Raw genomic sequence first — 21,091 nt, forward strand, 5'->3', positions numbered from 1 at the left:
GTTGTGGATCACCAGACCTAGTAGTCAGAGCAAGAGTCCAGAGTCATGTGCATGGGTGGTGGGTATCTCAGGCCAGAGAAGGCTAAGCCTTCCCATACAGCCAGGTGTGGCTCCGCCCTCAGACCTCCTCCTGCCTCCCTCTCATCCCCTGTGGCCCCAGCCCAGGCTGCTCCTCTTCCTCAAAGTGGGCAGGGGCTGGGGTTGGGGCTTGGATGGACTGGCCGTGGTCTGGAGTGGCTGGGACTGGTGGTTGGGGTGCTCAGGCCACTCAGTACTCTGGGGCTGCCTGGGGCTCTGGGGCAGCCCGAGGGTGGGGCAGGCCAGCCGGAGTGGGGCCTCCCCGAATGGCAGTTCACACACCACACGTGGTCATGAGACAGGAGTCAAGGGTTGGCTAGGCCAGGATACCAGGTCAGAAAGAGAAGATAAACTGGGGTAACCATGAGTCAGATGCTAGGAGTCACGCTTGTCAGGATGCCAGGAACTCAAGCCACAGGAGCAGGAGGGAGCCCAGTCATTCAGATAGCTTCCTGTCATGTTGCTGGCTTAAGTAGGGACAGCAGGCCAATCAACCGCCCTGGGACTCTGTTGATTGGACTCAGCAGTTGAGCTTTACACTGGGGCTGGGCTTTATGGGTCCCAGGTAAGCAATTGTCAACAGGCTACCAGTTGGAGGGCTGGCGTGTGGCCACTCCCATGAACCCTGCAGACCCATGCTCGAGACCTGTGTGTCACAACACATCTGTTGAACGCACCCACTCCAGTATCTCCAAAATGTATTCAAGCCGATAAACTTATTGTGACAGAAGAGAAATAAAAATGTGCGTGGTTGATCTATAATTCTGAACAGTTTATTCCATACATTGGGACATGAAACACAGTGATTAGAAGAGGTAGGTTGGAGTCAAGAAGCCTAGCATGAAATCCTGACCCCAATGAAGCAAATGGCAAAATTCACATTCACTTCACTGGGGTGAGGATTTCAATCCTAGGCTCTATTCCTGACTCTGCCACTCACTTGCTGTCCTCCTGTAAGCTCCTCTGTGTTTCGGTTTCCCTAGCTGCAAAAACCTGGGAATGGCGATTACCCTTCTTGAGAAAGCATTTTAAGACCTTTGAATAAAATATCGGCATTGGATAAATGCAAATTATTATTACTACCTCCGTTTAATGCCCTTAGCTAAAGAAAACTTATGCTTTATTGTTGGGGGGAGCGTATGTAAAAGACCTGAAACGTTACAGAAAAAAAATCAAAATAACAATTATAACAACATCTGTTCCACAGGAGAGCGCATGTTCCTTCCGTATCATGGAGAATTTCTAGGCACCGCAGCGAGTTAGATTTTCTTAACAAGATATTTTTGGTGTAAAGTATTAATGAAAAGAAAATATTTTTCAGTTAGGAGATGAACCTTGTAGTAAAGTGTCACCCCCCCCCCCAAGCAATAGCTGGTTATTGATCTGGGAGCCAAAAAGAGATATTTTTTTTTTCAAAATAGGCCAGGAAAATATTTATTTTGGAGACACCCACTGCAGAAAAGACATATTTGAATGCTTGAACTTGGTGATATGGATTGTGAGAGCTTCAAAGCAAATTTTGCAGTAAGCCCTAAAGAAAGGTTTTATATGTGCCACAAAGCAGGCTTTCTAAACTGCTTAGCAAGCCTTGATCACATGGGTATGTTAATTTTAAAGTATATAAGAATATGATCAACTACAATTAAAGGGAGAAACCATTGAAAAGGATACATTTTGGGTTGAATCACTTCGGGAACCTGATTTCAAGATCTAGAATCAGGGAGCAGCATTCATCCAGCCATAGCAACTCCATTGATTTGATTGCACTTGTACAGGGGCGGCTCTAGACAAGCACGGTGTCATGCCGTGGGGGGTGCTCTGCCACTCGCCGGTCCCACGGCTCTGGTGGACCTCCCGCAGGCGTGCCTGCGGAGGGTCCGCTGGTCCCGTGGCTTCAGTGGAGCCGCGGGACCAGCGTGGGACCAGCGGACCCTCCGCAGGCATGCCGCCGAAGGCACCCTGCCTGCCGCCCTCCCAGCGACCAGCAGAACGCCCCACGCAGCATGCCTCCCCAAGCACGCGCTTGGTGGGCTGGGGCCTGGAGCCGCCCCTGCACTTGTGCCCACTTAGGCCAGTGACAACCTAGTGTAGTCTCTCTGAGTTTAGTTGGCAGGGGCTGGTCATGCTATAGAAGGTACACTCTGAATTCTGAGTTCAGAGACAAGCTTTCTCGTGTCTCTGAACAGCACCACTTACTAGCCAGTCCTGAATGGTGTCATTAATGGAGCACTGCTTAGCCTGAGGATAGTCATGGTAACGGCAGGAACCTAGCTAGCAGGAGAAAGTGTGATTATGTTTCAGAATATAGGGCCTGAATGAGGCCCCTTTGTACTACTCTGGCTGTGTATGCAAATATAACTTAGCCTACCAAAGTGGTGTCAAGGGGACCGTATGTAAATGAGAATCTGACCCATTATGTATAAATACGGATCTTTGCATACAAACTTTTTGCATAATGTATCCATTTGTCTTGCAGTTATTTGTGATGTGTGGGGAGGCTGATGTGTACATGTCCCTTAGAACTCATGGGGCAGAAGGGGAACAATGCTCTGAAGGACATCAAACTGTGATGCCATAACCACTAGCAGAAGCATGTTACACAGCTGGTGCCTTTGGGGGGCAGGGGATGGTCAGCAGAATTCTCTGCATCCAGTTTCCAGAAGTTCAGTTTTTCATATGATGTTATTGTGTGGTGAGAAAAATGATTTAATTCTTAATGGGTATATTCATGTAAGCAGGTGTCTTTCCCAGCCTGCTCTACAAACACACTGTTTAAAGTCCAAACTCAGCTCCTACCCCTTTCAAGTGATAAAAACAAACAGCCAAAAAATACAACTAAGATAAGAAACTGTAAAGAAAAGTTCTCCAGGGTTGTCTGCTTCTAGGGTTCCTCCCTCAGAACTGCTCAGCTCACAGACTAGATCCCCTCTCTCTTTCATGAACCATTCTACTCTCCCTTCTGTCCAGCTGTGATACGGAGCCCTCAGATGGGGGAGCAAGTCCACAGAGCCCCACCCTGCACAACCTTTCCCAGCATAATCAGCATCTATCAGTGGGGTTTTTCAGGCAATTCCTGTCAGCCTGTTACAGCTGGGTTGCAAAAGGCCTCCTGGTAGTTATCAAAGCACTCTCCTATCCTCTCTAGCTATTTCAAGAAGCACTGATTGTGTGGATCATGATGGTGGTGGTGATGATGATGATGATGATGATTATAATACGTTTGTTTTGCTGATGGCAAACTGACTGTCAGTTTGTGGCAGAAAAAGGCTAGGCTAAAGCCAGTAAGTATTTCTCTATAGTGTGTTGGATGGATTTAAAAGGCAGAATGTGTATACTGAAGTGGGCTGTGACAGTGAACAGAATCCATTCATTGCAAAGGAATATGCTGACTTAAGAAAAGAGGTTCTTTGACTTTACTGTACCTTGAGAGAATCTCCTCAGCTCTAATTTGCTCCTACTTGGAGCGTAGCTGTGATCTCTGAATTTATCAGCCATGTCTTTCCCTTCTTCTACAGGAGGAGAATATAATGAGTGTTTTTATGGGGAGAAACCCTAAATCTAGGGAATGCTTTGCAGCCTGGGCCTGTACATGTTGTCACTACTCCTTGCAGTGCTCAGTATAGCAATCACATTACACAGCTAATCTGTGGGAATGTGTAGTGGGGTGATCACCTGCTCCAGCCCTGAAGGGCTTAAAACAGCTCTTGGCAAATGCTAGGGTAGGGGAAACCTGGGCTGATTGGGGAAGTAGCTACAGCTGGGACCATGCCCTAATCAGGCCTCAACTGGCCCTATATAAGAGGCTGAGAAGCAGGCACTCAGCAGTCTCTCTTTAGCTGTAGAGGGAATTAAGTCTGGTGGTAGGGAGCTAGAGACAGGGCACCTGAGTGGAGCAGGGCTGTGGAAAGGTAGAGGAGCTTGGGAGCTCTAGCCTGGAAAGCCCCAGGCTGTGTCCTAGCAGAAGACCAAGGGGTACTGGGGGTTGCAGAGGGCAGCCTAGGTCCAAACCCAACCTTGCTGGTTATGAGTAGGCTGATACAGCAGTCTGCCCCAGGGTGTGGAGGCTAGACAATGACTGGCAGTAGCCTTATACTGAAGCAAGATGGAGATAGTGGGTGGGGGTTCCCTGTGGAGGGGAGACCCTGAGAGTGAGGGATTATTGCCTGCAAGTAGTACCCAAGACAATGGGGCACTGGGTCTGGGAGGGACATGGGGGACCAAGCAGCAGCAGGATACTGGCCTGCAGAGGGTGCACCAAGGCTGGCAGAGATAATTCCTGGAAGAGACCAGCAGGAGGCACTGCAGGGGTGAGCCCACACACTTAGAGAATCACTTACAGCATAGAAATAACCTAAAACACGGGGAGGCAACCTATGGCATGTGTGCTGAATGTGGCACCCAAGCTGATTTTCAGTGGCATTCACTGTTCTGGAGGGCTCTGCATTTTAATTTAATTTTAAATGAAGTTTCTTAAATATGTTTAAAAACCTTATTTATTTTACATACAACAATAGTTTAAGTATACATTATAGACTTATAGAAAGAGACCTTCTAAAATGTATTACTGGCTTGTGAAAACTTAAATTAGAGTGAATAAATGAAGACTTGGCACAGCACTTCTGAAAGGTTGCCAACCCCTGACCTAAAATAACAGCAATTATTCATTATTATAAAAAATAATTCAGCTATGTGAACAAGCCCCGCAGTTCATCAGTCCATATCTATCCAGCAAAGCACTTTAAATACATCGTTAATTTAAGGCATGTGGTTTTGTGTCATTGACTTCAATAGGACTTTAACATATGCTTTAAGGTAAGGAGGAGGCCTAATGATTTTGCTGGGGTGGGGTGGAGTTAAGCATGTACTCCCTCCTGCACCCCAACCCCCTGCATTGAGCCCCCTCCTGCACTCCTCCTTGCACCCCTGCCCTGAGCCCCCTCTTGCACCCCACACTCCCTCCTGCACCCCAACCCCCTGCCCCAGTCTTACATTCATGGCCCTGCATGCAATTTCTCCACCTAGATGTGGCCCTTGGGCCAAAAAGCTTGCCCATCCCTGAACTAGACATTCCTGTTAACTTCGGGCATCCAACTGGATGATACCCACTTTGTTTTAATAGAAACATGGAAGTCTAGCAGTGACTTGCTCTGTACTATCTAGCCTCCCTCAGTCACAGCTTGAATAGATGGTGCTTTTGGAAATATTTCGTTGAACCCAGTCTGGATTAAAGAGCAGAGCTGGCAAGGAATTATCCTCCCTTTGGTGTGATCCCTGACGCAGGACACACTGTTTTCAAAACACTGATAATGAAACCATTTATATTTTTGGATGCTCTGCAGGGTACAATGCAGTAAGTCAAAATAAATCATGGCATAATACATCTGTTACAAATGACAGCCAATGTGCCAAATGTCAAGGTTGCTTGTTTTGATTAATCAATGACAATTACTAGCCTTGGTAAGACTATTTGTGAAACGCTGACTAATTTTTAGTCATTTCACGCAACCTGTCCAAGACTGGGACTTGGGCAGGGGTTATGCCTAGTGGTTGGAGCAAGAGTCTGTTGACAGAGCCAAGAGTCAGAACCAGGTTACCTGGAGTGAGGCAAGGCTGGGGCCAAGCAGGAGCTATCGCAGCCACAGGCAAATGCTTAGAGAAGCCACTAGCTGTTACTGGGTTTAAGAGATGGTCTCTGCTGATTCTTCCCATCAGTCAGGCAGCCTACTGCAGGCCAGGTGTGCTCTTTATGTTGCCCAGAGACTGACTTTGCTGCAGGCCCTTATTCTTGGCACAACCACAGGGCCGCCCAGAGGGTTCAGGGGACATGGGGCAAAGCGGGGGAGCTGCGGCACTTGTACTCACCTGGCGGTGGTCTGGGTCTTATACCCACCTGGCGAAGACCCAGAGCGACTGAAAGATCCCCCGCTGCCAAAGACCTGGACCACTCTGGCGCCTGGGGCAAATTGCCCCACTTTTCCCCCCCTCTGGGTGGCCGTGCATAACCAGTGCATATGTGCAATGGATTAGATGTTTTGAAGTTGTGGAACAGTAAGGACTATTTAGGGCAAGCTCTATCTTGCTCAGTAAGGTACTACTCAGTGTGTGTGTGTAAAGGTGATAGGATGTGTCCCTTTAGTGAAGAAATATTAAATCGCTTCCCCCTATTTTTAAATTTCCAATTAATTTGGTATGCCTGATAAATTGGAAATACATGTGTTTGAAGTCCCATGGCAACAGAACAGCTACAGCATGTAGCACTCCATAGTGAGAGGTTCACTCTGCAAACACCCCTTTCCAATATGCTTCACTTGTGACCTGATGGAAACCATCTCTGTGAGGAGATGACCCACTGAGGCATAAAGATGTTCAGTGACGTGCCCAGAGTCACAGAGAGAGTCTGTGGCAGAGCATTGCATTGAAACCAGATTACCTGAGTCCCAGTCCACTTCCTTAACCACAGGCCATTTTTCCTGCTCTACAATCGGACATAACTGGGTACCTGTTGCAAAATAAGTCTTCACTGCAGGATCACTCTATTAAATTCATCCATCCTTGTAAAAGCTTTCTTCACTGCATAGAATGTGTTAATCAGGTTCAAAGTATTACCGTCTCATCAACAGCCACTAGTTAGAAAGCCTCATGAAAATGAGGTAGAAATTCATAGGGGAACAACTTCAAAAGTCATGCAAAATTAGTTTTCGATAAGGTTTTGGGGAGCTTATCATATGCTGTATAATTTGACAACTTGAATCTCACTGTTTCTGTAATTAATATTGCTGGATGCTGCCTATTCAGAGGGATGTTAATCATAATAATGCAAATGGAAGTATTATTGCAGCTATGCATCAGCCTTCATGTTTCAAATTGAGCTAAAGGTTCAATATTCAACAGCCTTCTCTATGGAGCATTCACATTGTATGGGTAGATGAATGTGCACCAAAGGTAAAATAACTGAATTAATATGAGGCAGAAGAATGTGTCTGGCTCATAGCTTTCCATTTTCCCATTTTGCTGTAAGGTCCTGATTGTTCAGGCTTTTTAAACCCCCAATAAATTATTGCAATACGTTTGCTAATTATGTTATACCGAAGTTCTATGCAGTATTAAATTGCAGCAGTGATGGATTTAGATGAAATTTCTTATGCTTATTTTTAGTGATTCAAAGAGAGTTCAGCTCTAGCTAGGCCTCATTTGCAAGTCTAGAGGAAAAAGACATGCATAATCATTTCCCCATTTGGGTGGTGATATTGTTCGTAAACATGGTGTCCTATATGTCTTTCAGTGCTTAGTGTGTTATTGAAGAGGGCAGAAGCTACTACAATTCAGATTAATTGTGGTGTGTGTTTAAAAAAAAAAAAAATCATTTGTGAAATTGGGTTCTGCAAACACCCTCTAATAGTATTCAGGCACTGCTCTTTTTAATTCTCTCCATGTTCTGTTGTTCTCTCTTTTAACCCATGATTTTTTTTTTCTGTCATAGTTGATGCTGCTTAATGGCTGGTTCTTTTTTTGGCTTGCATGGTTTGTTTTTTTTCCCTGCTGGTTCTTATTAAGCTGCATGTGATCTTAGAGTTTCTAAGAATATTTCAGAGCTGATTAAGAAGCTTCAGTTAACATTTCTGCAAGAAAACAACCCAAAGATGAAAAGATTGCTCTAGAAATTTTAATGCTCAGCCCTTTGCCCATTACCTGAAAGGACCTTTTTCTGTAGTCACTGTTAGTGGCCACACTCACTCCATGATTTCTGGGGTTATCCTGCAAATGGACAGAATGATCCATACCTTTGGGGGGGCTCAAATACTACTTCTCTCATAGTATCAGCACATCATGATGCTGTCACCATGGACAGGAAGTGTTTCTGATTGGTGTAACTGTGGACTTTTACACACTGCTGGCTGATGGAGAGAGGTAGCACGGCCCAGTGGTTAGAACACTATCTTAGGACGTACAAGACCCAGGTTCAAGTCTACGTGCTGCCACAAATATCCTGTATGATGCTGGGCAAGTTCCTCAAGGCTAGATTCATGAAAGCATTTAAGCACCGCTTACACTCTCCATAGGATCCCTCACTTGCTGCATGCATCTACATCCCCATAGGTGCCCACTCCCCTGGGATTTGGGAGACCTGAATCCCCACTGTGCCTGATTTGGGAACCCAGCTCTCCCAAGTGAGTGCTGAGACCAGAGTCAATCTTTCACTTTTTCTCTCTGCAGCCCGGTGAATATTTAATTTATACAGAGTAGAACAGCTCCAATCGGAAAGGCTGCGAGAGACCCACTCCAGAATAGCCAATAGCCCTGTGGTTACAGCACACTCCTATAAAGTGGGAGTCCTGTGTTCAAATCCCTGCTCCAAATCAGGCAGAGTGAGGATTTAAAAATGGGTCTCCTACCTCCCAGCCGAGCATCCTGACCACTGAGCTATTTGCTATCCTTGGTTGGAGGATGTTGCTCTGGTTTTCCAGAGGAAGGGCTGACCAGGCATAGGTGCCTAAATCCAGGAGAGGGCTCATGACTGAGAATTGCAAGCAGAGATAGGTGCCTCCCTAGTCCATATCAATGGGAGTTAGGACCCAGATCCACAGGTGTCCAAATCCTGCCTCTTTCCTCAGCATTTCCTACTGACTAGCTTAGGCTTGCTGGCTTCTGAGAATCCTCTCTTAGATACAAAACTCTCTCCATACAATGCACAATGTTAGCCATTATCTTCCTCACCACCATCATCTTCCTCATTTTCACCAGTGGCCATCATTCTGGCCCCTCATGAGGGCTACATCTCTCTCTCCTCCTGCTCACAGGATGGGATGCCACTTTTTTAATGTTACACTGATGTTACCTATGTCTAACGCTTATTCAGCAGCGGTTTCTCGCCTCTTCCTTATTTGCATTTCCTCCCCTTACCAGTGTTGAGGTGTCCTCTGACTGGTTAGTATATTTATGATTTCACCCCATTATCATATATGTCAGTGTGTTGCCATGGCACCCTGATGCTCGGATGTTCTGTCCAAAACCTTCCAGAAGCTGATGTGTGTGTGTTTCTGTGGTTGGCTGATGTCATTATGGACAAAATTCCCACCTACGCTCTACTTCCAGTTCCCCAAAACTTAGGGGTTACCTAAATTTATCTAGACCAAAGAGCATAACGCTTGAGGCCTAGGAAAACTGATGGAGCCAATGTCTTACAGGATGCAGGTCTGTAGGTTCCTTGCATTACTGTTAACTATAATAAAGCAGAATATAATACAAAGCAGTGAATGTAATAGAGGTAAGCTGGCCCACCAGGCTACAAGCACCTCACTTCCACATCTGTACAATAGGGATAATAACATTTTCTTTCCACAGATGGGTATTGTGAGGATTGCCACATTAAAAATATAGAGACTTTCAGATGTTGTGGTGATGGACATCATATAAATACATTAGATACTCTGCTCCTGACAAAGGAGAGAGCTCAGTTTGATCACAGCTCCTTTTATCAAGATTGCTCAGTGGGGCATTCCTGTGGCTAATGGCCTCTTCTTCTTTTGTTTTGGCTCGTTCTGAAATGAGCACCGAAGATAGAGGAGGTCTCAAGATTATTAATTCAGATTGCCTTAGATAGGGACCCTGCAATGATGTTGATTAAAAACCATCTGAAGGGATGCAAGCAAAGGATAATAATACATGAAAATGTATCAGATTGTAGGAGAAGTAATGCTAAATACACCCAACCAACAAAAGGCAGGGATAGACTGGGAAGGAGAAATGTCGAAAGAGAACTCAGCATACATAAACTGGAGGAGAGTGCAGGAGGGAGTAGGGGAACCATTCCGGTGTGTCCTCTGCACCTTTGATGGTCAGAGTGTCATGGACACTAAGTTTGAAATAAGTTTGCAGTGTGATACAGCAACATAAAAAGGCCAATGTAGTTTTGGTCTGTATATGCAGCGGCATTTTGTCACAGAGAAGGGATGTGAAAGCTTGTCTGTATAGTGATCTGGTGCCACATACTTGGAATATTGCACTTGGTTTGGTGCACCCTGTAACCAGCGAAGAGAGCTCCAGGGGAGACAAAATTTACAAAGGTGAAATGAGTGTAACCAGTAAGGAGGGAATGGAATTACTTAGTGGGTAAATAGGGATCTATCTCAGTGAATGGAATTGGATTAAAAAGGTTTGAATAGGCTGATTATAAGAAAAAAAAATCTTCGAACTATTAACTTCTGAAATTGTCTTCTGTGAGAAGGAATGGTTACCACATTGCTTAAGACAGAGACTGGAACCAACACTTGGTACTTTACAGAGCTGTCCTCCATTGGCCATGGACTAACTGGTCTTTTCCATCTTTAATGTGTGTAATCCTTTAAGAAAAGGTCTGCTCTTAACCCTTGGTTTCCCACGTAACGTATTAACTGCTAGGGACTTTATGTTGTGTACATGACAAACACATTCAATCTAGTGTAATCCCAGCAGCAACATTCATACCAAACAGTTGTGTTAGCAAAGGAGACTGATGTTATATGAGTCAGTTGGCTCATAAGTAGCTATTTCTAATTCTTGGTTTGTATAGGATTAATTTTTTTTTTTTTTAAATGACCAATTTCTTTTTCTGTGTACATCTTTCAACAGGTAGACTGAGCTTAGCACATGTCCAGGTTAAAATTGCATTCTTCAAGGAGTATTTGATGGATTATTCCTAGATACTTCAAAAAGGTAAATTAAAAAGTGAGTGTTAATTCCTTTATTTCGGGGGAGGGGGATTATTAAAGTGTGTTACTGTTTGAAATGAAATAATGCTATTTAACTGTAATATTTCTCATTTTCTGGTGATAGGGTTTACAAATGCCTCTAATCAGAAAAGGGGGAAACATGAGCAGTTTTGCTACTTTCTCTTGGGTCAGTCTATAAACTGATGAAAAGAGGAACAATATTTTTGTAAGGTTTGTAGTGAATGAGACAAATCCAGAAGCCTTTCTTCAGTGTCAGTCCTTACTCAGGCAAAAATGTCACTGACTTGAATGGAATTTTGGCTGAGTAAATAGGAAGTCAAAATTAAGTGAAGACTTTAGAGTTGTGCCCAATCCTGTTTCTAAACTCTCTCAAGTCCTCCATATCTCCTGATGTTCAGCATCTCGCAGGAAATGCTCAGTAAGTTGCAGGATTGGGCCGTTAGGTCGTCTTGTTCCTCCTCGTGCTCTGTCAGTGTGATTCCAACTGTACAAATACCAGCCTGTACAAATGGAGTACTTGGCTCTCCATGCCTCTGCAATCCTTGGACTCTATGGGAAAAATCCTGGCCCACTGAAAGAGAGAAAATTCCATGGGACCAGGCACACACGCTCCCTCTCTCCCCATTATTTATGGTTTGGAAACACTTTGAATTGGGATGGGGGCCCTATCGTGCTCGGCGCTGTACACAAGCATAATGCAAAGACAGTCCTTAACCCAAATACCTTAAAAGGTAAATAATCATGAAAGGCCTCTCCCCTGAGACTGACAGCAAAGGTGCTAGTTCTGGTCATGGTGTATGACAATTCCAGTCAGAACTGTGCTGAAGGAACCCACCCATTTAACCAACAATGATGATAACCTGAGAGGACTGCTGGCCTTACCTAGATAAGACCCCATAACCAAGAGCTGTAAGGCTCTGTAGCACGTTAATGCCTTGTACCATCCAGGCCCCTAGACAGCTATTAAAGTCAGATTTGTCAGTGCTAGCTAAATATAAGTGGATGAGATGGCCACACTAGAGTGTTTCATATCTCGTTTCTTTGGAAACCACACACTCAGCAATGACCTTCACAGTGTACCAGACAATACTGGGGAGGAGGAGCTCTGAAGTACTTAACATACTTTTTGTGAGTCCATCTGCTGAGAGAAGGATCCTTTTGAGAAGAAGGATGGTCTTAGAGTTGAGACCCTAAAGTGGGACTCAGGAGAGCTGGGTTCAGTTCTCAACCCTGTTACAAAGTTCCTGCCTGGGCAGTCACTCTGTGCCTCAAGTGGGGATCATAATACTTCCTTTCACTGTTTCTCAGTTTTGTCTATTTAGATGGTAAGACCTTTGCAGCAGAGAATGTCTTTCGCTATGTATATGTACAACATCTAACACAACAGGATTCTGATCTTGGTTAAGGCCTCTAGGTGCTTCTATAATACAAATGATACATAAACAATCACCTAAACCTGCTAAGTCTCTGTTGGACCGATAAATGAGAAGACCAAAATACCTATAAATAAAGTACAAGTATGGGGTGTGGGTAGTGGTTGCAAAACTTGTCATGCAGAATACAAAGTGACGTTCAAATGAAACTAATGCAGAGTTACATTGACTTATAAGATATAATGGAAATGATGAGTGAACACCAGTGTTTTAATCACCTGCGCAGTACAGCTACTGAATATAAATAACAGGCAGCTGTCTCACAGAACTGATCACTTTCACTGGCAGATTATGGCCAGGATTGTTCATTATTCATTCTTTGGGGAGGCACCCCTTTCTGGTATAAGGAATCCATTTGTTTCCCTCTGTAATAACACTGGTTACAATGAATTAATTTGGCACTCAGAGGCTGTCTCATATATATATTCATGTGTCTATCCCATTGAAATTAATTATAAAACATGATGGATCATATTACTGGGAAGCCCATTGGTTAGGAAGAGTTGAATCCAGGTATCTCCTGCCTCCTAGAAGTGCAGTTAGGTTTCAGAAAGCCAATGTCCCTGAAGGATCTAAATGGAGAGAGAACAATTATCAGAAAAACAAGGAGTTTTATTTTCTATCCATGATGCATAAAATGGAACAGCCTAACGAGGCAGCAGACTATAGCAGACTGAAAGGGTGTGTGGGGGAGTCTCTAAAAACCATGCAAGCTTTAAGTTAACATTTCCTAAGTTCTTTTGGGCAGGTAACGTTACATAAACTGTGTTCGCAAGATCTGTGTAAATTCAGGGCACTTCCACAGAGAGGGTTTGTACTGGTGACAAATTCTTATTTTTGAATATAATCTGAATGTTCCAAGCAGAACAGAAAGGGATGGTAGCCACCTACTATATCTAACCACATGTTTATTTACTGACCCCGTTAATGCTGGTAGCCAATCTGATTAGTAAAACTTTGGTTAAATGACCAGTGCTATGCCCTAACTTTGCATGTGCTGTGGTTAGTGATAAAACGGCTGCTGTCTTCATTGAAAGTAGGATTGGATCCTTCACATTGTGCTGTTACCCTCTATAAAGGGGCTCACTCACGGCAGGAGCAACTCTTTGTGCCCAGATGAGGTGTAGCAACTGTCTGCCCGTGTGGTGGCCCTGCCAATGTTGTTCCGTTGCTACAGTGGTCTCTCTTCCAGCAGCTTGTCCCTCTGACCAGGTCACACTTTGCTACCTGGAAGAGGTGGGCTAGAGAGTCCAACCCAGCTATAGTCCAATGGTCTTCTGGTAGGTCATCTGTCTGTCTCTGGGCTCCGTGGTCCTTACACCTGTAACTTTAGCACTCTGGTGGCCAAGGTGGAGTCTGCTCTGCAGGCAGCTCTGGCCAAGAGAAGGCATGTGCAGGAACACAGCAGGGAAAGTCCCTTCCACCCCAGGGGCACCTGTTTCAAACCTGCCAATGTGAACATGCACATGGTGCATGTGCACACACACAGAAGAGTACAATGAAACAACAAGAGGAAATATGGGGGGAGCGGTAAAACAGGGTTGCATTCAATACACGGCCCCACAGGCCCAGTGGTACCACAGTCTGGAGCAATGAGTTCAGGAGTCCTGGGCAGAGTTCCAATCCAGGGATGAGTCTTGGTGCCAGTAAACTTTCCCCAACAAATCCCTCCGGTGCCCTTTTCTGCCACTTTCTGCAAAGCCACACAGAGTGACAACCTCCCCCCTTATTCCCATTGCAAAGTCACAAGACCCAGTAATCACAGCTCTGGGCAGCAGTGATACTGGGTCCAGCTCCAGTCCGTTCTTCTCGGGAGATTCCTCCCTGGCACAGTGCTCTTCCTGGCTCCTGTCCTGTCCCCTATCTACTGCTCCATCCTTCCTGCTTCAGGCAGATTCTTGGCTGCTTTACTCTGTGAGGGCCTGCGGGCTGCAGCCCGTCTGTCTGAACTAGACACATACCCTCTTGCTCTCCCCTCTCTCTCTGCTTCCCCCCGCCCCCACAGTACTTCCTTCTGGAACAATCAGCATTCCCCCCTCAACCCACCAGGAAAAAGATTTAAAGGGCCATGCTCTCTGAACCCCAAGGGGGTTACACATCCCTTCCCTCAGGGGTTCTTCCCCCACAACCACCTTCCTTGGTGGCTGATATGGGCTCACCCTCTACTCTGGGTTCCAGCCCAGGGACCCTATTGCTGGCAGCTAAGGTCTGCTCCCTCACATGCCCCCTCTACTCTCAACTTCTTAATTTTATGTAAACTCACCTGCTCCTGCCCTGCTCGGCCACCTGACCAGTTAAGCCAGGCGCGCGCTCTCTCTCCGGGTATAGCCACACATTAATTGGCCTCGCAGGCCCACGTTAACTCCTTGAGGGCCCATGTGGGGTACACATCCCATCACGCCCTGTAGCACGCACCAAGGAGTAGCAGACAGAGTCTGAACAGTGATCTCCTGGGGGGCTGGCTGGCTCCCTGAAGTCTCCCATAAGGGAAACTGAGGACATCTCCCCACATTATCTCCTGCTGGGGAATGGAGACAACTGCCCCTCCAGTTCTTCTGACTGGGGAGACTTGCTGCCTGGCCCTTTGCGTGCATCTTCCCAATATCACCATCTCAAGAGGATGCCCCTCTCAACACCACCCAAAGGCAAGAGGTACTGGCGAGTCCACTCTGCTAGCCAGCAAAGAGCTAGTGGGAGGAAATCTTTGTTCACTGGATCCTTATAGTGGTCAAGACTATAGCACATAAAAACATGTAAGGATAGTGTGACAAAGTCAGTCCTGACAGAGAGATGTGTGGTGGAGGGCAAATATATCAGCCCTAGAATGGTGAAGCCTTATTCCCTGTGAGCTGTAAGAGAGTTGCCTCATGTTAACTAAAGATTCGTGCGGCCAGTTAAAGGCTGCCTGTGACCTTTAAAAACCCCTTTTCTGATGAGACAGAGGAGGAGAAAGATGAGATACAAGCAGCAGCAAAGAAAGGCTTCCCCTGGTAGAAGGCTGAGTGCCCTCCCTATATGGAAAGAAACTAAGTTAACGGCTGCTTGGCAAAGGACTAGCAACTAGGAGTGAGTGTGGTAGGGTATCACCCCAGGGAGGAGCGGGGAAGAAGTATTTCTGTTTGCACTGTGAGTTTGGGGCTGGTTTGTTTTGCTTAAGAGAACTTCTTGGGCCTACCCTGAGGCCCACCATGTAAATAAGGAAAAATAAAACCAGAGTGAAAAACCCTCTGGAGTCAGACTGATTTACTCCAGGCCCTCACCGCCCAAGGGAGAAATGCTGAGCCCAGCAAGGCGAAGGAGGTACCCAGCCGCGACAGTAAAATGAATAGAAGTTTACTACAGTTGTCCCTGGAGACAAAAGGAAAATATCTTTAGGTAAATAGGGTTCCTTCTGTTGTAGGGTGACCAGATGTCCCATTTTTAAAGGGACAGTCCCATTTTTGGAGGACTTTTTCTTATATAGGCGTCTATTACCCCTCCCACCCCATCCCATTTTTTCACAATTGCTATCTGGTCACCCTATTCCATTGTGCGTTTTGGCCAATATGTTCACACTTGGATGTCGAAGGTTAAGGAACTAAATGGAAGTAGCCTGCTTTTTCGAGGTGCTCCTATGGATGTCAGCGGGAGTCGTGATACACCTCTGAAAATCAGGCCGCTTTTATTAAGGTTCCAAAATATGGATTTAAAGTTAAGCACTTATGTTTGAAAGTGTTTGGGCATTGCTCTTAGCCTTTCCACCACATATCGTGCCACAATCTTTGGAATGGATTTCCTCCTGGAGTAACATTTTACTGTCATTGGAAGCAGCCAGTATTTATTCTGTTTATAGCTACCTGTTTTGAGAGGATTTTGCTCTCATCTCATGGTAACTAGATTTATTTGGTTTTGTGGTACTTGTGTTAGATTTAAGTAAGTTGTTTTAGCTACATTCGCCTTTGTCTGGCTAAAAGAAATTAGAAACTGCTACTGGCTGGCTAGGAATGTTTTACACCTTATCACTTTTGTTCTCCATCTTTCCACACAGACCCATCCCACACGGTTCCCACCTTTGTTTATCTCATCCACTTGTCATTGTCTTTTTGCATTGTAAGCACTTTGGGATAAGATATGTTTGTACAGCCCCTAGCACATTCAGGTCCTGATCTCTTTCAGCCATTACAGCAATATAAACAATAATAGAAAAGTGTGTTCTCTTCTCAGGCACCTTGTCCTGATCCAACATTTAAAGATATATTGATTAAAAAAATGTTCTATTTATTATAGTCAATATATCAGCCCGTGTTAGTTAAGCATTAATTAATAGCAGCAGAATGTCCTATGTCACCTTATAGACTAACAGATGTATTGAAGTATGAGCTTTCTTGGGTGAATACCCACTTCGTCGGGTGCCGACAAAGTGAGTATTCACCCATGAAAGCTCATGCTCCAATACATCTGTTAGTCTAAGGTGACACAGGACATTCTGCTGCTTTTACAGATCCAGACTAACACGGCTACCCCTCTGATACTTGACATTAATTAATAGTGCTTCTTTCTGTGATGCTCTTGGCCGTCATTTCTCCACAATAATTTCTGCTGTTTGTCTCATGATAGTTAGAGAAGACTGAAATAAGCTTGTCTTCTTGACTACTAAAGTCTTTTTTTTTTTTTTTTTTTTTGGCTGTCAAGTAGATCAGTCTCCATATTCCTTTCCGTCCTCTTAGAAGAAATTGACAAAATGATCGGAATGATGTAACTGATCATTTGATAAAACAGTATAAAAACCAGAAGGAAGAAAGGAGAGAGAGAAATCCATTTGTACATTGTCAGTCAATCACTTTCTTGGTGTTCAGGTTTCTAAGTGAATTTGAGTGCTATCTCATGGACACATCAGATTTTGTTTTTCTTTTACCACTTTGTGGCAAGCCTCTTTTAATATAAGTTGTCATCTCTCCTATTATGACAAGGAAAGAATGTGATTTCACACCCTGCAATAACTGACATGACAGTGAGGCTGAGGCAAAGATCCAGTGGTTACACTGTTTGGAAAAAGAGAGAACGTTATCTTAGAGTGTAGGCAATAGACTTGCTGCATTAAACTGCATATGTTACTCCATGTTAATGCACAGGAAGTATCCAAGTGGAACCTTCACTTCAGAGTAACATTTACCTTGGCTCCTGTTAGGCTTAATAATACACTGCAGTTCCATATCAGTTTCCCTCTGAGGATCTGAGTGTTTGGTGAACATTAATGAGTTAAGCCTCACAAACACTTTGGTGAAATAGGGAAACGTTACTATCCCAATTTCACAAATGGCGATACTGCAGCGCAGGTGCCCAAAGTCACACGTGAGGCTTGTAGCAGACCTGATAATATAACTCCATTTTCTGTACTCCCATCCTTTGCTTTAGCCAAAAAATCTTTCCTGTGGGCTTTACCTTTAAGAAACCTGATAGTGGCCCACACTAGAAAGTGAAGCTGGTGGATCCAGTGCATTGCAGTGATGGCTAGTGGTCACCAGATACCACGGTGGTGAGCACCCTGTAAATAGATAGAGACACAGCTGTTGTACCCCTTCCCCATTCCCTTTCTTGCTCTCATATTCAGAACTGTGTAGCTGTTTTCCACAGGATACCCATGTGTAATTCCTGTTAGCATTGTAGCATGCTCACAGGGCAGAGTCAAGTCTGAACTCCATTGTAAGGCAGCCAAAGATAATGTTTGTTTATGTTTCCAGATGTAGACTGAGAACCAGTAGTTCTTTCTCGCTCTCTACCTCTGATTGACTAATACAGCCCCTGGTGCCTTGTGCCACCCCCAAAGGGTCTCTGCAAGCCCTGGCTTGTAATAGGCAGTCTTGGTGTGGATCGCTGACTTCATTATGGGTCTCAGTGGGAGCTATGTGTATGCATCCAGGGAAGATTTTGATCCCTTTTTGCTTTTGCCTGTCTGTGTCAAGGCAAACACATCCTGGTCATGATGGAGCATTTCAAAGGCTCTGTCTGACACAGGCTAGACTTGATTTAATTTAGCGCTCTAATTAGATGTTGACTAATGGGGTGGGGGGGGGAATTCTTTGGGGCAGATGGGCATCAATGACCAATGAGAGCCTGAAATGTTTCAGTACAAAGGAGACTGGGCTTCTTGATTTTATATTAATGATAGTTTTTTATATGTATGTGACCCTGTTCTAGACAAGACTGCTAGGGACGTGGACTTTCTGTATGTTTAAGGAGCGTGTCTTCACTCAATATCATTTGGTAAAATACTGTAGTTGGAAATGCAAGGCAATTTCGGGGCAATAACAGAGGTGTTCATCGTAAATGCAGAGGATTAATATTCAAACTTAATGAGGATAAGATGTAGGATCTGTCGCTAGCTGGTTTTGGATGGGCCTTCTTGGGAACAGTCTAATAAAACACTTAAGCATGTGTTGAAATTTAAGCACGTGAGTACTTCTGCTGATTTCATTGGGATTACTCACATGCTTAGAGTTAGGCTGTGGTTTCATTTAATCCTATGCTTATCTTGCTGACCAATATTGTCATTGTTTCCTTATACTCCCACATCTCTTTGTCTGTATCCATCTGTTGCATCTTGTCCTGCACTTACACTGTGACCTTTTTGAGTCAGGGACTGTCTGTTCTGTGTTTGCACAGTGCCCAGCTCGATAGGGACATGGTCCGTGAATGAGACTCCTAGGTGGTACGACAATACAAATAAAAAATCAACTGATGATTTAAAAAAAAAAAAAAAAGCTTTTGCTAGGCTGGAACGAGGCTGCTAACCGTAAATCAGCTAAGGTCAATTGCACGTTGAGGTTGATGGAGCCACTCACCTGCTTAAATTCTTTGCTGGGTTGGGGCCCAGAGGGATGTTATATTTAAGGATAACAGACATAGTGAGAATTTCACTTGCGCCGGTATAAATGGAGAATAACACCACTGAGTGAAGTGGAGTTACCTTGTTTTAAAACTAGTCAATAAAAATCATGACTAGTGTGGAGAAAGTAAATAAGGAAATGTTCTTTACTCCTTCTCATAACACAGGAACTAGGAGTCACCAAATGAAATTAACAGGCAGCAGGTTTAAAACAAACAAAAGGAAATATTTCTTCACACAATGCACAGTCAACCTGTGGAATTCTTGGCCAGAGGATGTGGTGAAGGCCAAGACTATAACAGGATTCAAAAAAGAACTAGATAAGTTCACGGAGGATAGGTCCATCCATGGCTATTAGCCAGGATGGGCAAAGATGGTGTCCCTAGCCTCTGTTTGCCAGAAGCTGGGAATGGGCAACAGGGGATGGATCACTTGATAATTACCTGTTCTCTTCACTCCCTCTGGGGCACCTAGCATTGGCCACTTTGGACGACAGGATATGGGGCTAGATGAACCTTTGGTCTAACCCAGTATGGCCATTCTTATGTTCTTATGGGCAGCTGTGGGGAGCTGTGGACCTCCACCTGACCTGGTCAGGAGTCCTGGGGGCGGGAAATCTACAGGGCCTCCCATCCAGCTGTGGCTTCTGGCTTGGCCGGGCGCAGGGCCTCAGGGAAAAGAGGAGGGGTAGGGTTGAGGCTACTTTGGGGCCAGGGGTCCTTGGCCCCCACTTTTGGGAAGGCTCCACCACCCGTGGTGTCAGAGAAGAACCATTGTTTTAATATTTTTGTCCAATTGGTAGCTGATTCAGCTACAGAAAGAACCATGCTGAACTCAAATTTAACCCAAACTTTAAAATAAATAAATAAATAAATAAAAAGTTGGATGAGTTTTAAAGAAATTAATAATAATCTCACATCTGAGCACTTCTTAGTTCCAGACAGACCCCAGACAGCCAAGGAATATGAGGAGCCCAGCTAGAAGCAGGGTATGCCAATCATCACTGTGAGATCAGCCCCATTCCACAGATTCTCAAGGTTTGAAGTACTGATCTGAACTGAAGTGAAGTTTGCCCACTGACCATAAAGCAATCCTCACACTGAAGCCTAAGCCCCACCACCCAGGGCAGTGGGGCTCAGGTTTTGCCCCCCTCCCTCCCAGAGTGGCGGGGCTTGGGTGGTCTCAGGCTTCAGTCCTCCCTCTCCCAGGGTCGTTCAGTAATTTTTGTTGTCAAAAGGGGGCAGGGTGCAAAGAAGTTTGAGAACCCCTGAGTTAGAACAATTCGTTTTCCAGAAGAATCACTAGCAATGTACTGAGTGAGTGTGAGAGTGAAGACTACAGTTGCCAGTGGCAGAATTCAAATTCTTTTGGAGTAAGTCTAGAGTTTTACATCTTCATTTTCAGTTGTCCACCAGTGTAAGATGAAAATGCAATAAGCACCACATTCTCGTCGCATCACTGCAAGGTGAAAATGCAATAAGCACCACATTCGCATCGTACCAGTGAAAGGTAAAGCTAGACTTTTAGGAGATTTTTCTACTTGCTAGAAAGTTTTGTTTTTCTTTCAGTCTCGCTGAGGATAGTAGAATGCTGGCAGTCTTTAAGTAGCTTTATACTGAGAGGTGATAAATTCTGCTGATTGCCACAGCTACTTAGTACATAAGGCTCATATTGAGCACAGATTATGCACAGGCCCATGTATGGGTAATGCAGAGTTGCAGTAGCCCAAGAGGAGTTCCAGGTGGGGCTTCTCCTCATTGGGTTTCTGGGTGTACAGGTGGAGTGTGCTTGCTCTTAGAGTATAGGTACAGCAGTTATACTTAGGATGGGGCTGCAATGAGGGGAAGGACTCTTTGGATCTTCCCTTACATCCCAGGCCATAGGGTTAGTCAGAGACTGTCCACAGACATTTGAAAATAAAGTATCAAGACTTATTTTGCCTTTTTTTTTCTTTTAATGACTTGACATTTTCTAATGTCAAAAGCATATAGCAACTAAAGCAAAGC

General features: G+C 44.7%; 1 protein-coding gene across 7 annotated transcripts in view; it reads left to right on the forward strand.

Moving 5' to 3' along the window:
• The window catches only part of TENM4 (teneurin transmembrane protein 4), a 971,473-nt gene that overhangs the window by 438,099 nt on the left and 512,283 nt on the right, over window positions 1-21,091 (forward strand). For all 7 annotated transcript variants that reach the window (XM_075061790.1, XM_075061784.1, XM_075061786.1 and 4 more), the window contains exon 2: window positions 10,687-10,770. The gene's annotated coding sequence lies outside the window, so the exon portion shown is untranslated. The remainder of the gene's footprint in view (window positions 1-10,686; window positions 10,771-21,091) is intronic.

This window comes from Chelonoidis abingdonii, chromosome 1 (genome assembly GCF_003597395.2).
Source record: "Chelonoidis abingdonii isolate Lonesome George chromosome 1, CheloAbing_2.0, whole genome shotgun sequence".
NCBI lineage: Eukaryota > Metazoa > Chordata > Testudines > Testudinidae > Chelonoidis > Chelonoidis abingdonii.